The following is a 16,883-nucleotide window of genomic DNA, read 5'->3' on the forward strand; positions in this document are numbered from 1 at the left end:
GAACAATGGCTGGAAGTCGGTACACGGACGGGCAAAATATTAACCTTTTTTAGAATTTTATGAAAGCATATGAGACAAATGTTCTTCGAGTGTTCTTTAATTCTATTGTGAGTCAAACACATCTGTCTCATTTCCCATTTGTCGGAACTATGGATGTTTACGAGCACATCAGTCACACCTTGTCAGACAAATGTGCTTCGAGACAAATGTGATCCTACAAAGGTGTATCTCTTCCTATTTCTTTGTCAATAAACAAGTCACAAGTTACATGAATGTTCATGATGCTTTAAACTTGACACAGATGTTGACTGACTTGACCATTGGCTTTGTAACGGCATGCTCAATCATAAATTTCCTGTTACCATGGCAACGAGGGGACATCTCGAAATTGCCAAAAATCACTTTTTTTGCATGAAAACTGATTTCAAAGTGCTGCAACATCTCAATTGATTGAGATAGAGTCAAAGCATTTTCAGTGTTGGTTACACGTTACCTTATGATCGACCTGAGGCCATTTTTGGCATATCACAAGTCTAAAAAATTTTTGGAGCTTTACTATTGTTTGAATCTGATATCAAAATAATGATGAACAAAGCGAAATGTTGCAAAGATACATTTAATCAAACAGACAAAAAGTTGATCACAATTTTCGAACAGAAATCAAATGGAGAAACATGTGAAAAACTGCAGCAATTGTGGACCAGCGAATGAAAGAAAGCAGAAGAAAAATCATGAAATATCTTGGAAAAGAAGAAAGTTTGGTTAATGGATTTTGAAACCAAGTATGGTACCGACATATTTTAACAGAAGATAAACCAAGAAACAACAAAGAAAAAGGCAAGAAAGAAATATTAGCAATGATAGCATACATCAAACTAGATTTTCAGAAATAACCCGACACGAAAATACAAATACGTTAGTGTTAGTTTGATAGAAATGATCAAATGATGAAAGAAGAATAAACTACACCCAGAGAAAACACAGGAAATGAAAAAAAATGAACATCACTATCGTTATAATAACCGTCCACATCTACCACACAGACCTTATACAGAAAATAGAACTATGTACATTGGTAAAAATGCAAGAAAGTCTTTTTTTACTAAATAATAAGCGATAGTAACTATTTTAGAGAAAAAAGGAAGGTATATTATTCAGTTGCTAAAACCACAGGTTAATGTTCACTCGTTAGGAATTTATAACAAGTCGTTTATATATAAGTACATCATTGCATGTGTATTAAATTTATTTCAATCTTTTCAGTTTTAATTATATAAGAAACGCTTGCGTTTTAATTTAGGCATATTGTATGTTTATTAACCAATATTTATTCAGTAATAGCACACAATTTGTGGCCATATAATAATCAACATGACAAAAAAAGGTTTGGAGCACCACACTAAATACCGTATTCCGGTATATACCGGACACGGCGCTAGAATGATAAAATGCTAAAATCTTGCCTTTTTACCCAACGGAATGAACTTTAAAATGTCTATTTCATCTTTTCACACCGATTTATGTACGACAATGAATGAAAAATTTAAAAATCGGCGAAAAAAACGATACCTGTCTATTTTCTGATAATGATTTCTGCAAGCGTCTAGAGGTACTGCTCCAATTTTAATTACCCGTTAATTCACGATTGTGATTGGTGAACCACATTAAATACCGGACAAGAGGCTTGAATGATTAATGCGAAAATCTTGCCCTTTCACCTTTAATGAACGTTTTACATCTTTTCATACCGATTTGTATACGATAATGAGTGAAACATATTAGAATCGGCGAAATAAACCATTTTTGTCTATTTTGTAAAAATGATCTTGTATGTAATATTATATTTACGGTATAAATTAACAATATTGTGTTTGCCGGGAAATACGTTTTACTACATGTTTTTTCAGTTGTTTATAGAATTTTATCTGTAAAATATAAAACTGACTTTAGTGAAATTATCAATTTGATATTTTTCACTGTTTTGAATATAAGCTCGTTACGTTGTTTCAGTGAAACACCAGCGTGCATAGTGCTGGAATAATAATATCTGTCATATGTTGAGGTTCGGACCGGAATATCCGTCCCGAGGGGACCCGCCCATTGGGCGGTAACGAGGATTGTCGATTTACCGCCCATGGGCGGGTTCCCGAGGGACGGATATTCCGGTCCGAACCGCAATCATATGTCAGATATTTTTTCTTGCATATTCTGCCATGTTATTTCATATTTAAAATGGTTTGCCTCAATATGATATATGTTCATTGAAATTAAAGTCATTTCCTCCATAACTGTTTTCTTACAATAGCGTATGAACTTACAACTTAAATAATAACGGCGAAATGACGTCATCATAAGCACATATTTCCCTTCTATATATATATAAAACGACGCCATTTTAACGCGGCTCATTCATAAAATGAGCTAAAATGACGATGTTGTTTGGCACGCGACTCATCTGGCATCCCCCATGCTTTTTGTAATTACAAACTACCTCCCCTGATTAATGAACAGTTCAATACCGTGCCATTGTCATCTGTCATCGTGGGAGGTCTATACAACAAGTATTAAGAGATAGAACCTGTCCTATCATTTAAAGAAGCTGACCTCCAGAAGATAGCAGAAACTGCCGTCTTTCTAATATTTCAAAATCCCCCCTCAAAATCATTATATAGTTGAAAGAAATCGTAATGACACTTCAAAATGTTTATATTTTAACATTGTTGCTCTGAAAACAAACAGTTCGCTTTTCCACCAACGGGAAATACCTTCTTTTATTATTCCACGGAATCCTTTCATCCGGGTTTTTTTTCTAGTATCACCTGATCGTACAGGACAATATCGAGACTTGTGCTCCGGAACGCACGGAATCCGGGATTTTATCAAACATATAGGATTACGAATAACTGCTTTTGTTTTTATTTGTTTGGGTCGTCAGACCAAACAAATAATGGTAGCAAAATTTCAGACTCTGATGCTGTAAATTGCAAATGCCGAAAGTAGTCCGCTTTTTGAAGCGGTAACTTCCCTTAATATGTACACTAACGCTGAAAAATTCAGGGGAGATCAGTGCGTAAAGATGGTCAAATGACAGGCGCATTAATTTTCAAACAAAATAGTTCCCGAATGGTCGAACATTTCTAATATTGTTTTATTCTTTATAGATATACATGCTTAAAGTAAGCTCCATGATTATTTACATCTGTGTTAAACAACAGTTTGCGTCGAAATAATAAGGGTTACAAACCCTAATTTAGAATAATATGGTTTTCTTCAGGCCGTTATCATATAACTTCACCGTGGCCGAGGGGTTTGCGCGCTCGCTTAGGAAGCCTTCACCTTTCTGACATTTTGAGACGCAAACAAATTCAGCGCCTTCTGTGCTTTGATTATATTTGTAGTAATTCATGGCTCTAAAAATTGTAATTGATTAATTATTTCATATATATGACGACCAATTCATCGATTTAACATTTAGCTTGAAATATGATATATTTGAAGTATGAAGTTGATCCCTTAAGAAATAAAGAAGTTACAGTAAAAAATAATATTTTTTAAGGAAAATTCTAAGTTCAAGGGGAGATAAATATGACAATATTGGTGCTAGTGTTATGAACCTTGTGACATAAGATGTGGTTGATGATAAGAATCATATATTTGAAGTTTGAAGTTGATACCTTAAGAAATGAAAAAGTTATAGTGAAAAATATTTTACTGCACCAAAACTTTAATCTGAAATCTGGACGCGGACGCCGACGCCGGGGCGAGTAGGACAGCCCTCCATATACTTCGTATAGTCGAGCTAAAAAATGTTTACCTCATATAGTAATGGCTGCCAGTATTCTCTTGTATGCAAGGAATCAAACAATTAACTTGATACAGTTTATTTTGGGCATTGTTCTAGACAGCAGTGGTTTGACTAAAGAGGTAAGGAAACTAGTTATTTATGATATTATTATATTATCTCTTAAAATAGACTATATATGATATCTGTTGATTGTTTTCTTTTTTTCCTCAGCATGTTCCATTTATTTTGTTTGGTGGCTTTGAATAATTAATTTCTAAAAAAAACTTTCAGGGCTTGAATATTGTCCATGACATAGGTCTAACTGTATCACATACTAGTGTTTACAACAAAAGAAAGGAGCTGATTAAAAAGCAAGAAGAATTTATTGATAAAGTTGTGAGAAGATACGTGAAGGAAAAGCAAGAAAAAGCTGATGAAACAGATTTAGAAAACCCTTTGCTCAAAGATAAATCCTTAATTGAGACACAGTCAACAAACAGTGATGAACTTCTTCAAAATAATACTATAGGTGAAGATAGAGATACTGTAGAGACTGAAATATATACATACATATTGTTCACTTGATTCTACCTGTATGATTAAAATGAACTCCAAAATGATTATTATAAAATAATGCCCATTGAGGTGTTGTGTGATAATCTTGACATAACTGTTTCACCGACGAAAATGAGTATGGAACACCAGAGAAAAAGTTTACATTGGTTCTTGACCATGGTTTAACAAAGACAAGTAACATTTGAAAGTTCAAATAATGAAAGTGATACCGAAATGAAACCAGATATCTTGACCCTTTTTACAAATAGATGGGTTCCAAACCATTCTCATTTAGAAGATCTCCATAACAACATGCGGTTTCATGTTGCACATTTACTTATAAAACATTTACAATTTCTCAGTGAAGCATACCCTGACTACATATTGCTTCCATACATAGAACTGACAAAACAAAAGTCTGCGCCGCGGTTTATGTGATAAGATATGTTTTACAATGGGACATGCATATGTCTGTTAAAACTTTTTGTTGGTTAGAATGACAATAAAATCCAACATTCTATCACAAGGGTATATTGATGTTTATCTAGGACAGGGTCGTAGGATTAAAAAAAAACAGTGAGACAAGGTTTTGATTTATATGTACATTTTTAATGAATATACATTTCAGAACAGTTTTTAGTACAACATAGTTTAAAGGTTCCTCTTACAGCGTGACAGCCTGTAGGACATGACAGGTTATTAAGGACTTTATCACTCCCAGCTTATGGCAAATTTGAAATTCCGATTGGCCCCTAAAAAATAAAACCAAAAATGTGTATCTTATATACGTACAATAACTGTATCTTAATCATGTATTCATATTGGAAGTCTTTAGTCAGGAAAAATGTATCATACCTGAAACAATTTTTCATGTACAGTTTTCAAAGGGGTGCAAAATAATTGAGGTTGCATGGAATTTTAAAAATATCTACATGAAAATACCAACATTTTGTAAATGCAATATTGCTCAATGTTTTGCTTCATGGCAAGGTTTACAGTAATAAAAATACCTACAAAATTATGTGAGTATAGAAACACATTAAGTAAACTTACCATTGCAGCACTCTGCCAGCTTTGTCAATTTATAGAAGCATAATAGAATTTTTATGTCACAACATATTCCATGAACTGGCACCTGAAACAAGAGTGCATTTATTTATCTTTCATTTCATCTCAAGACTTAAGTTATTTTATCAAAACTTAAAAAAAAAGTTGTTTAAATGGTAAAACTGTTGTCATATGTACAAGTGCTTTAACCTAGCCAATGACACATATATTGTCATGTAAGTACATATAACTTGTCAAAATGTGCAGAAATTTCCTTTCATTTCATCAGCAGATTTTCATGATAAAACTAGCAAATTTTGTAATGTTTATCATACATGTTCTTCATTAACAATGTCCAAATTAGCAGACTACAATCTATTCTGATCATTATGGGTTTCGAGCTACATATCTATCTGTATAAATTGTATGAAAAATGTGACCGGGGTAAGTTTCATAGTTTATTTAAATAAATGTATCTTAAGTTTGGTGTTAAAGATATGTTGAAGTATATATTGATAAGAAGCAAAAATCACAAACTTTTCAAGATGAAAGCATTTTTAAATGCTTTTGAATTAGCAAGATTGATTTTACTTGCTACTCTTTGTTTTCATACAATATTCTTAATTATTTGGGTAGTTCATATATGCACTGTTTCTGAACGTTTTGTGAAAAAGATGACTGGACCACCAGAAAATATGCTGCTTAACTCCAGTTGTCTGTGTAATAGCACAGTTAAAAATAACATGAAAGTAGAGAACAACTGTATAATAAAATGTTCTATAAAATGTTGCCATTTTTTAACATACAGTATTGATTTGTCCGATTTTGTAAAAGTAAAAACAAATATGAGGGGGGAAAATATTGAAAATAATTTTACTTTTTCATGTTTGGATCAAGTCGCCTAGATCGTCCTCGTCTCTTCCATATCTATGTTGGCTTGTTGCAATTAATAATTTTCTCAGGTCAATCAATGACAATGTTCGCTTGATATTCGAAATGTATACCGCAGGCGTAGGTTCCGACGATGCAGTATAATGCTTGATAGCAAATTGATTTACCACCGTCGTTGTTGCTGCTCACAAGAAAAACATGTTCACCTTTCAACAAATATTCAAATATTTGTCTTGAAACAAAAATAATTTCTAATGTCAACGTTTATACAATGGGGGCCGCCATATTGTAGAGGCTGCCTAGCACGATATGAAAGGTATTATGTCATGGGACAAATGCGCTTCATCAATTGATGAAAAAAAATCAATAAAACGACCGGAATCAGGCTTATGAATAATTCAAAAGTACAAAATATCTTCAGTCAGTTACCGAGGATGACTTTAACTATAACAAAAAGAAAGAGAAAAAAACACGTCTGTATTTACAAAAATAGAAAATCACAATGGCCAGAGCTTTTGCAGAGGCGGTGGATCCATCGCAGCGGCGGTGGAGAATTCGTCACAGTCGTTTGCTGTTGTCGGTAAGTTTATATCTGAATTAACTTTATGTTTTAATGTTTAACTGGGAGACTGAAGCCCATATATGTACTCTTCCGACTTATAACACGCACACGCGGCAGTTTATTGTCAGTTCAGCAAACACTTCAGTACAATATGACGAGGGGACGCCACTTTTGCTAAATTTTGGTTAAAACCCGTTCAAATGTAAGCAAAACAATCCCTTAATTAATACACCAGCATCACAGCGTATGTATATTTGCACAAAACAGCCATATTTTAAAAGTTTTGAATTTGTTATTGCCTTTTTATGAAAGAATTAACAAAGATTGATTACAACGCAGAAGGAGATGGTTTCGATTACACCGCAGTGCTGTGGGCCCGATAGCATTGATGTCAATTTGGAGGGTTTAACTTGACACATGACGCAATTTTCAATGGAGTACAACCCTTTTCTTACTCTGACATCAGAGAAACGTGTTTAAAACAATATAATTTTATAATGCAATCAGATTCGATTTGAGTTTCTCTTCCATCTTCCATTGAAAGTTCCTTTTGCCGGTAATATCATAGAATAGTCTAATAGTGTGTTTAACAAACTATTTCATTTATTATTGAAGTTGTTTTTTTAAACAGATTTGTAAAAAGACCGTAAGTTCCAGGTTAAAAAACATATTTGAAGATATATGCCATACTCGTAAAGATTATCAGAACACGCATCTTGAGTATGAAGGACAATCTCAGTTTGGGATGTCACTGTGTTATAGTACCATACTGAGAACACCGATTTGAATTTGTATCATAGTTTGGGAACCTTTCTGTTGAAAATGTGTCTGAATTAAATTGTATATGTATACGTACATGTACAGTGCGTTAACTGGAGTGCATGTATTAATTTCCCGCACTTAAGAACATGTCCATTTATTGGCTCATTTATTCTAGGGTTTACTTATTGTGAAGGCGGAGAAAGTGGTTATAGTAGTTTCCACTCCATATCACGACAGGAAGCCACATAGATTTTACCAAAACGCATTTCAGTTACTGCTTCGTAATAAGTTAAAGAAAAGCATCAAAACAAGTGGCTATCTCTTATAAAAATTTAAAAAAGTAACAGAATTATTTCATGGAATTAAAAGTGTTTTGTTGTTTTTTAATGTGCAAAAATATACTGAAAAACATATTAAAAGGAAAAAAAGAAGATTTTTTTAGACATAAGAATAAGATTTCTGCCACTGAGATGTCAGTGTAAGTAAAAATAAGTAAAAAAAGTCGAATGCACTTGCAGAAAATGAGATCGGTATGTAGGAGCACATTTGTCTCGGAGCACATTTGTCTCTCGAGGTGTGACAGGTGTGTTCGTAAACATTTATATGTGCGAAAAATTGGCAATGAGACAGATGTGTTCGACAATATTAAGGACACTCGAATCACATTTGTCTCACATTCTTCCATAAAATTCTAAAAAAGGTATAAATTATGCCCGTCCGTATACCGGCTACAAGCCATTCTTCTGTGTTTTCTGTATTTCCATTACCGTTTTAAGGTCACTTCGGACAATCAAAAACTTCCAGTCATATATTAACTGAAAGAATATCCTTGTTCTGCATGTCACAATGAAAATTTCTACCAGTGCAGTATCCAGAGCCCACACACATATGCAGCGAGTCCGTTCCTATCGTTATTAAGTAGTTCTACCACGTGGTTTCAGATGTAAACAGAAACAGAGATAATATAAAACGAATGCATATATTTGACATCCAAAAGAAATATAATGTCTGTTTCGGTACTCTCATGATTGAAAATATGTCTAACAACAATTTGTATTTTAAATATGCCCACTTTCACTCAAATCACTTTAAATCACTCGGCCACGGAGAACCCTAAATGGTCTAAGGAAGAAATGAGAAAACCATCCTACACGTATTTTGTATTCATCAGAAATATATATAAAAAAAATAAAATAAAAAATATTTTTCGAGAATTGCTGCATTCCGATCCGCCATTAAAAAAGCACAATGTGCATGAAATCCTAAAAGAATCCGGGTTATGCCATAATTATAGAATATCGTGTCTCGCGCATCGCTTTGTGTCTGGGCTACTCAAAGGCCGGACTAAGGTAAATGAACCAGCGCGGGCCTTGTCGCGTAATGATTGACAGGTTATTGGACACTATTTGTTCACTTTGCATGGCAATAAATATAATTTAAGCTGTTTTCTGTTTAAATTTCATCATGGATATGTTTTTGACATTTTGATAGAAAAATGCGAGCAAAGGTTGTATTTGTTAAGTGAATTTCAATTTTAGTTTTGGTGATTCAAGTGATTTTACAGTAACAAATGTTAGCTATTAATTTTTCTTAGAAGATGACCCCTACTTTTCCCATCATTTTATAACAGTTTTATCAAAACTCTTTAAAACAAAATAAGGATTTGTTCTCTAAAATGGGTCTAGCTATGTTTGGTAGCTCTTTGAAAATTGTCAGTTTTACATAGAATATAGAGGAAATACTATTTAGCGGTATTTGGCCTCGAAGGATTTTCTTGTCTCGCGTCGGCGTACGAGATGCGAAGCGAGACATGAGATTCCGGCAAGATGCGAAACAAGTTGCATCGTTCCGTTTGGACATAAGTAACATTTTTTGTCTCCCTGAACCGCTATATGCACGATGTTACAATGGTGAAAGCGCGATGGTACGATGATGAAACACGATGACACGATAATGAAAACACGATGGCACGATGGTGAAATCGCGATGATGCAAGGACACGATGGTAAAAAAATATCGCATTCTCATCATCATGCCATGGCAGTTTCATCATCGTACAATCGTATTTTCAGCATCGTAAAACCCTGTTTTCATCATCGTACCATCACGTTTTCAACATCGTGCCTTCGCTGTTCACCATCGTACCATCGTTGTTTCGCCATCGAATAATCGTTGTTTCACGTTTGCACCTTCGTGTTCTAAACATCGGACCATCGCGCTTGCACAATATATCCTCGTGAAAGGGATTCCGTATGTTACAGTGTACGCCTTCAGGTTCAGCCAATCAAATTTCTTGAATTAGAGATATCAAAATTAATAGTTCTACTGTAGGTTTTAGGGTTAAGATTTTATCAAAAAGCATTAGCAAACCTATTGATGATTACTCTTGACATGAGGTACAACGGCGAAACTCGATTCTGCCGAGGGAAAATATGTTGCATTGCATAAAAAAAAAGATATGACACAAATGTGCTTTCTTGTCCCTAAAAAAAACACGAGACAAATACGGAATTGTATAAACGACAGCCTACTGCTCACTGCCTACTGCTAACTGGACAGCCTGCTGCTCACCGCCTACTGCTAACTGATTATTGACAATCTAAGTCTATGTATGGATCAAACAGAAGAATGTACCGAATGTACACACATGTGCGCCCGCCATTTTGTTAAAACATCTGCTGGGAAAACAATGGTAAGTAAATTTAAAAGGATTATTTTATAATTAAGCCTAATAATTTGTAATTTCGAATTCATTGCAATGACTTGTGTACGTCCCACCATTACACACTGCATCGATTATGTTATGAAATGGTTCCACGTGCCTCTTGCTTAGGTGAAAAATATAGGACTCATTTAAGGGTAAATCAACTTAATAATAAATTATTCACAAATAATCTGTGTTCAACAATCAACATGGACGGGCTTGAGCCCACTATTCCTCGATTGAGAGGCGGAGATCTGGACCATTATGTCAACACTCCCTTATTTTATTTAGAATTTCAAAGTTTATTAAACTTTCATTTGACAATGTAATACATACCTAGAAGAATTTCTGAAATCACTGGTGAAATTTAGGCTAATCAAAACTGTGTGAGTTTATTTACGACAAAATTTTGGTTCAGTTTTCATTCGCTGTTAGTTATAGCTTATAAATGTGTAATTCCTTATTAGATATGCAATGCATTTTTGTTAAGTTGATTGCACTCTTAATAGTTTATGTTGCAAAGATATGTGCTTTGAATGTTAATTATAGAATCAATTTTATTCTAGTTCTAGAGAATGATGTATCTGACAGAAACATTTCAATGGAAGAACAGCCTATACTTTCATTGACTTCACAGAAAAATAACAGAACCAATACACCTGTATGAAAATATTGAAATTACAATGGAAGAGGAAAAGGACTACATAAATATATTGGTTCTTTTAGGCGAGTTTAACTCGGCTTCCTTCTGAAATCATAAACAAAGACAAACTTGGCTGTTTCAGAAACGTTCAATATTTCAATGACATAAGAGTGCAAACATGAAGTGATAAAATACAGTTTGGACCAGCTGATTTTACTTTTATAAAAAGCCATCGTTATTCTCTTGTTTAAATTCAATTATGCTATTGAAAAACTCTGAGAAATAATAGATTCTTAACTATTTAAATTTACTTAAAAATTCCTGATGGACAAAATGATCATGTTAATGTTACAATATATTGTTTGACGTGTTTGTTTAAAATCCATCTTTATATATAATTTTGATAATTGTCTTGTTAACAAACACACTTAAAAGTGAACTTTAAGGTTGGTTATTTTTTCCATTTCTTTTTGCAATAACCGCAAGTAAAACCAATGAGCAAATCTGCCTTCGTATTTGCCAGAATCATCCAATGAAAATCATTACTATTTCTATCAGGGTTTTAAAGGTTTGACAACTAACTTAAAGGTAAACAGTTCTAAAAAATCGTGATATTGTAGAGCTTCTATGGTATAATATGAAGCATTTTTAAGTTACCTTTCTTACAACGTGTATATCACTTTATATTGCAGAGTATATTTACATTAATATAATTTCATAACAATTATACAAATCATAACAGAACTTTTAATTTTAATTCTGCTTTTATATTAATTGCTTTCCCCGAGACTTTACAAATATTTTATATAGATTTTGATTTTTTACAGACGTGTCATAATTTTTATTCTAAAAAACGGTGTATACAGGAAAATATTAGCTTATTGGTCTCATTATTGTTGATTAAACATACTTTTTATGTGATCAATAAATGTATTTTGTTTTCGTTTTAATTGTAAAAAACATGTATTGAATGTAAGAGAAATTGCACAGTCTAGCTTGTACACTGGCTTTAATGATTCAGAAGTCATTTACTACCGTGTATCAGAAAAACTAAACATAGCCAGGTGTCTCTTTTGTTATGAAGATGGGCCTAAGAAGTTTTTTCCTTGTTATTCTTCTTTTGTTTCACCATACCTTAACATGAGATATAATCAAGGAAAAGATATGTATGACGATAATACAAACACAATAGCTTAAATGTTTTAGTGTAACAATAAGTTATCGTGTTCACAGCTAAATTGTAGTATCGCGCGATCATGTAAGTCCTTTAAAAATATTTCCAGATGCGCATTATATCAATGTTAAAGAAAATTATTTTTATCTTTAACAGTGTTTTTCTCAACTCTTTTGTTTCAATTTTCATCCGAAATGTTTAAGTTAGTTCAGTACATTGTTAAATGCCTAACGCACATAAAAGCATGTTGGTATATATTAAGACTCGCCATCAGAGGTCGGTGAAAATAAAAGAATCTGGACATGACGTGTCTTATTATCTCTTATATAGATATACATTGTTTTCATTGTATGTTTTATATGTATGGATGAGACTACGTATAATGAAGAATATATGTCATTGTTTGCAGTAGGTTGCAATTCATTTCTATAGTCAATAAAATAAGACAGTAGAAATAACTTTATATATTGATATATTTTAGGTCAAATAAACATAAGTTGACTATGGTTTGGGACGATAGATGTGGGCAATGGTTTTGAACGATTATAAGATGAAAGAATGTTACTAACTTAGAAATAATATACTGACTTCTAACTACAAGGTAAAATATAAAAAGGAATTACATATGGTCAACTTCCTACCATTGTGCTACAAATGTCAAGTTGCAGACAAGACTTAATTTTGCATATAAAATAAATGTTCAGTTTTCATTGATTTTGATTCTGCAGGAAAGATGATTGTGATAAATTTGACTTTTTATTATCATTATTTGGGTTTTGAGGAGTTTAATTTGCATTATAACATTGATTATTTTAATAACTCAATCTGCAAAAAGAGAAATTTCCAAAGAAATTATTCATATCATATTTTTTACATTGTGTACGTCATTCCGTGGCTCTGTAGAAAGGCCGAACATTTTTGTCCTTAATGGAATCCGCATACAGTAGGATGTTATAAATTAAAATCTTAAGATAATTTAAACGATACCTCCATAAAAACTTTGATAGACTGAAACAACGATAGATCAATTCTCACTAAAATTGTTTATACACATTATCAAAATAGGTAACACACATTCGAATAAGGAAACATCCTCAGCATACCTAAAAAATCAATTAGCAGCTACGAATATGTTGATCGATCTATGCCCGATTTGAAATTTTCTTTTTTTCTTTTCATACGCCCGTGCGTATTTGGCGTATCGGTAGAGTAAACACTCTTTTCTTAAGACAATGAAATAAAAAGACGACCGTCTAGCAATATATTGATTAATCTGTTTTCTATCCTGTGGTATTAATGCCTTATCATAAGTTATAAAAAATCAGAATGTAACACAGGTAATACTGCAACAACTAAGAAATTACATGCGGAAGGCATTACAGTGACTCAAATTTAGGATACCGCAGTTCATCATATCGTTAAACAAATACTAACAATACTTTGTATTAATAATGCCCAAGTAACTCAAAGATCTTTCAATGATGTTATTATATATGCATCGAATTTCCAATTATAACACAATAATTGACATGTTAGTCATCATGCTTCTGTCGACTAATTTTTTAACATCAACTCAAGTAACATTTTCCTGAGTCAAATCTAAGGCTTTGTAGAATTAACTTAAGGTATAAATGTACGGTCTACAATCACCAGAACAAGTATTAACTTTTTTAGATAGAACTAAACGGTGCCATGTATGATTTGAATCATGAAGTGTGTATATTCTCAAAGTACGTTTAACGTTTATCAGAATAAACTACTGGTAATCCGAGACGCGACTGGTATATATAATTTTGTCTGAAAATCTATATACATGTATCTATGTTTTGAGCAGCATTATCTAGATTATTTTTAACAAAACATTATATAGCATTATTTTCAAAATGCGAACAAAACATTATATAGCATTATTTTCAAAATGCGAACATTGTTGTGATTTAAATGTAAAAACAAAGACGTTCATGACATTACAAGGCCTCCGTTAAAAAATATCATTAAGCTCTATAGTTATAGGGTAGGGTCAATATCATTTAATAAACAAATATTATAATATACATGTTATATGGTACTTGAACAGGAATATACATGTATAAATAATTAAGCAAGCAGTTATATTTGGTACCCCAAAATTACCGAGACAGAAAAAACTTGTAATATTTGGATTGATAACATTTTTATAAAGTTAACAGATCTATGATTTGGAAAAGTAGCAGATGCCTGCAAAGATATATATATACTTATTTTTCTGCTTAGTAAAACGAGAATTATACATGTACATGTATAAATGTAACAAGTTCCAAGGTTTCAGTCAAAGTCTTCATAAATGATACAGAGTAATTGCTTGACCAATACTGTTTCAAACGGCCTCATTGTAACATATAAACACATTGGAAGAAAGTCATAAAAAGCCAACATTTACTTTCAGGCAATTAATCGGGTATTAGACAGGTGTAACAGTTGGCATTTATCAATTAACAGTAAGCATTAAACAGTCGCTGTAAGCATTAAGCAGTTGAAAGTAAGCAGTTGACAGTACTGTAGGCAGTTGAAGTAAGCAGTTGACAGTAGGCAGTTGACAGTAAACAGTAGGCTGTAGTTTATGGAATTCCGTAGACAAATGTGCTTTCTTGTCCCTTAAAATAAATGAGACAAACGTGCTTTCTTGTCCCTTAAAAAACTTGATCGGAGCACATTTGTCACACAAATGAGTTTTTGGGGGCGAAGACATTTGCGGTTCCATTTGTCTTATGTAGGACAAATGCGACCGCATCGGTCTTACATAAGACAATTGTGCTCCAAGACAAATGTGCTCCTACATCGGTGACCCCTCAGTTTTTTCACTTGAAATGTGTTTCTTTTCAAATTCTAACGTTATTTCAATATTAAAGAATATATGTTGGAAATCTCAAATTCTGCCTATATGTGTTTAATACTGCACATTTGTAACCTTGATTTTCATTGGGTAATCGTGCAGTGTTATAATATGAGTTATAAAGATTTTTGACAGGTTATATGGCCGATTGTTGCAGAGCCCCTAGGCTAGGGTTATATTGCAAACTGCCGTTTAGATACGGCCATATAACCCTTCAAAAACTTTATAACAAATCCTTAGTACAGCAAACATCTTTTTAGAGAAAGAAGATATTTCTTCATAAATTGACAGCAGTAGTGTATGTAAATCTTTATAATACTGCACGTTTGTCACGTCGCTTTTCATTGGATAATCGTGACGTTTATATAGTTTTATATACATGGCTGTTGTCAAATCATGAAGAAATCTTACTTTTTTCGCTAACAAGAACTGTCGGAGGACAGTAAAGTTTGACTATTTGAAAAAGTTATCACAAGGGTGTTTCATTGAGTATAATAATGCTAACCTATATTAAGACATAAAATTGTCCGAAAAGGTACAAATGCTTGTTATCGAGTTAAACACAGCTTTATTATTATGACTGCATAAAATTGTTTCAAAAAAGGCACAAACCCTTCAGTATTGATGGAGATACCAGATTACACGCAAAAACTTAACTAAGAATTTCTAAGTCAAAAAGGGGCATAATTATACAATAAAGCAAATCAGAGTTATGGGACTTGTGCCAATCATGTAAGATAATCACAGAGAACAAGTGTGTGAAGTTTCAATCCATTTCCTTCAGTAGTTATAGAGATACCAGCTTTCACGCAAAAACCTAACCAAGAATTTCTTAGTCGAAAAAGGGGCATAATTATGCAAAAAAGCAAACCAGAGTTATGGGACTTGTGCCAATCATGTAAGATACTCATATTTACAAACAGCCGTTTATAAAGGGCCATATAACCTGTCAACAAGTTGTATTTCATTTTTCCCGATTGAAAGGAAATAATAAGCTAGGTAGATCCTTATACTATCGCTATAATATAGTTACATGTATACATATTGATAGATTTTAGTGAAATGTCCTTGTTAAACATAAGAATTCGGAGATTGATTGAGAGTTGCAGTGAGCTCCAAGCCTAAAATCAGCCCGTTGCTTTGTTTTCCCTTAATATTAAAAAATTTATAAGGTTCTAATAAAAATAAGTACTACAAATTCATTACTGGATAAAACATCTTACTAAAACCTTTAAATTATCGCGGAATGAATTTTTTCTATAAAATGATCATGAAATACCTGAAAAACAATAATGACTTTTTGGCAATTTTCTGCGAGTGTTTGCTACTAATTTACTGACATGTGAAATTTGTTTTTCGATTCCAACTGATAAAAGACCGTTAACAAACCTTATAAAGTTGTATATGAATTCCTTAAACATTGCAATGTTCCGTGCAGTTTAATACATGTATATTAATCTTTAATTGAACATTTCAACATGCATCTAATTAAATTCATGGTGTTTTCCCTTTGATATTATTACTTTAATAGTTTTAAATAAATTCATCTGGTTGGTTTTTTTTTACTTAGTGGTTTTTCATCATTATGGCGAAGCATGTTGCTATACTTTAAAAAAAAGAAAAGTGTCGGCGTGACGGGTTACTTATAACATAACCTATATATTTACGCAGTAACTGTGTCTTTCAGAACCCCCTTTTCTTTTTTGTAAAATTATACAAAAATAGTTATTTGTAAAATACTTAATGTTGGTAGCTATATTGTTTAAAAGGACTTTTACCAAAACCCCTCTTCAAATTTGCATATTTGAAAAAAAAAAGAAATGAAAAGAATATTGTCCGAAGTTTTTTTTACAAATACTACTAAAGTGTATTCAAAAACATGTTAAGAG

General features: G+C 32.7%; 1 protein-coding gene and 1 pseudogene across 1 annotated transcript in view; one reads left to right on the plus strand and one right to left on the minus strand.

Moving 5' to 3' along the window:
* Positions 1 to 16,883, minus strand: part of LOC132754958 (b(0,+)-type amino acid transporter 1-like) — a 128,803-nt gene that overhangs the window by 111,497 nt on the left and 423 nt on the right. The gene's annotated exons all lie outside the window — the stretch shown is intronic.
* Positions 3,826 to 5,086, plus strand: LOC132754959 (uncharacterized; annotated as a pseudogene).

This window comes from Ruditapes philippinarum, unplaced genomic scaffold, assembly GCF_026571515.1.
Source record: "Ruditapes philippinarum isolate M1 unplaced genomic scaffold, ASM2657151v2 ctg2147_1_1_1_1, whole genome shotgun sequence".
Lineage (NCBI taxonomy): Eukaryota > Metazoa > Mollusca > Bivalvia > Venerida > Veneridae > Ruditapes > Ruditapes philippinarum.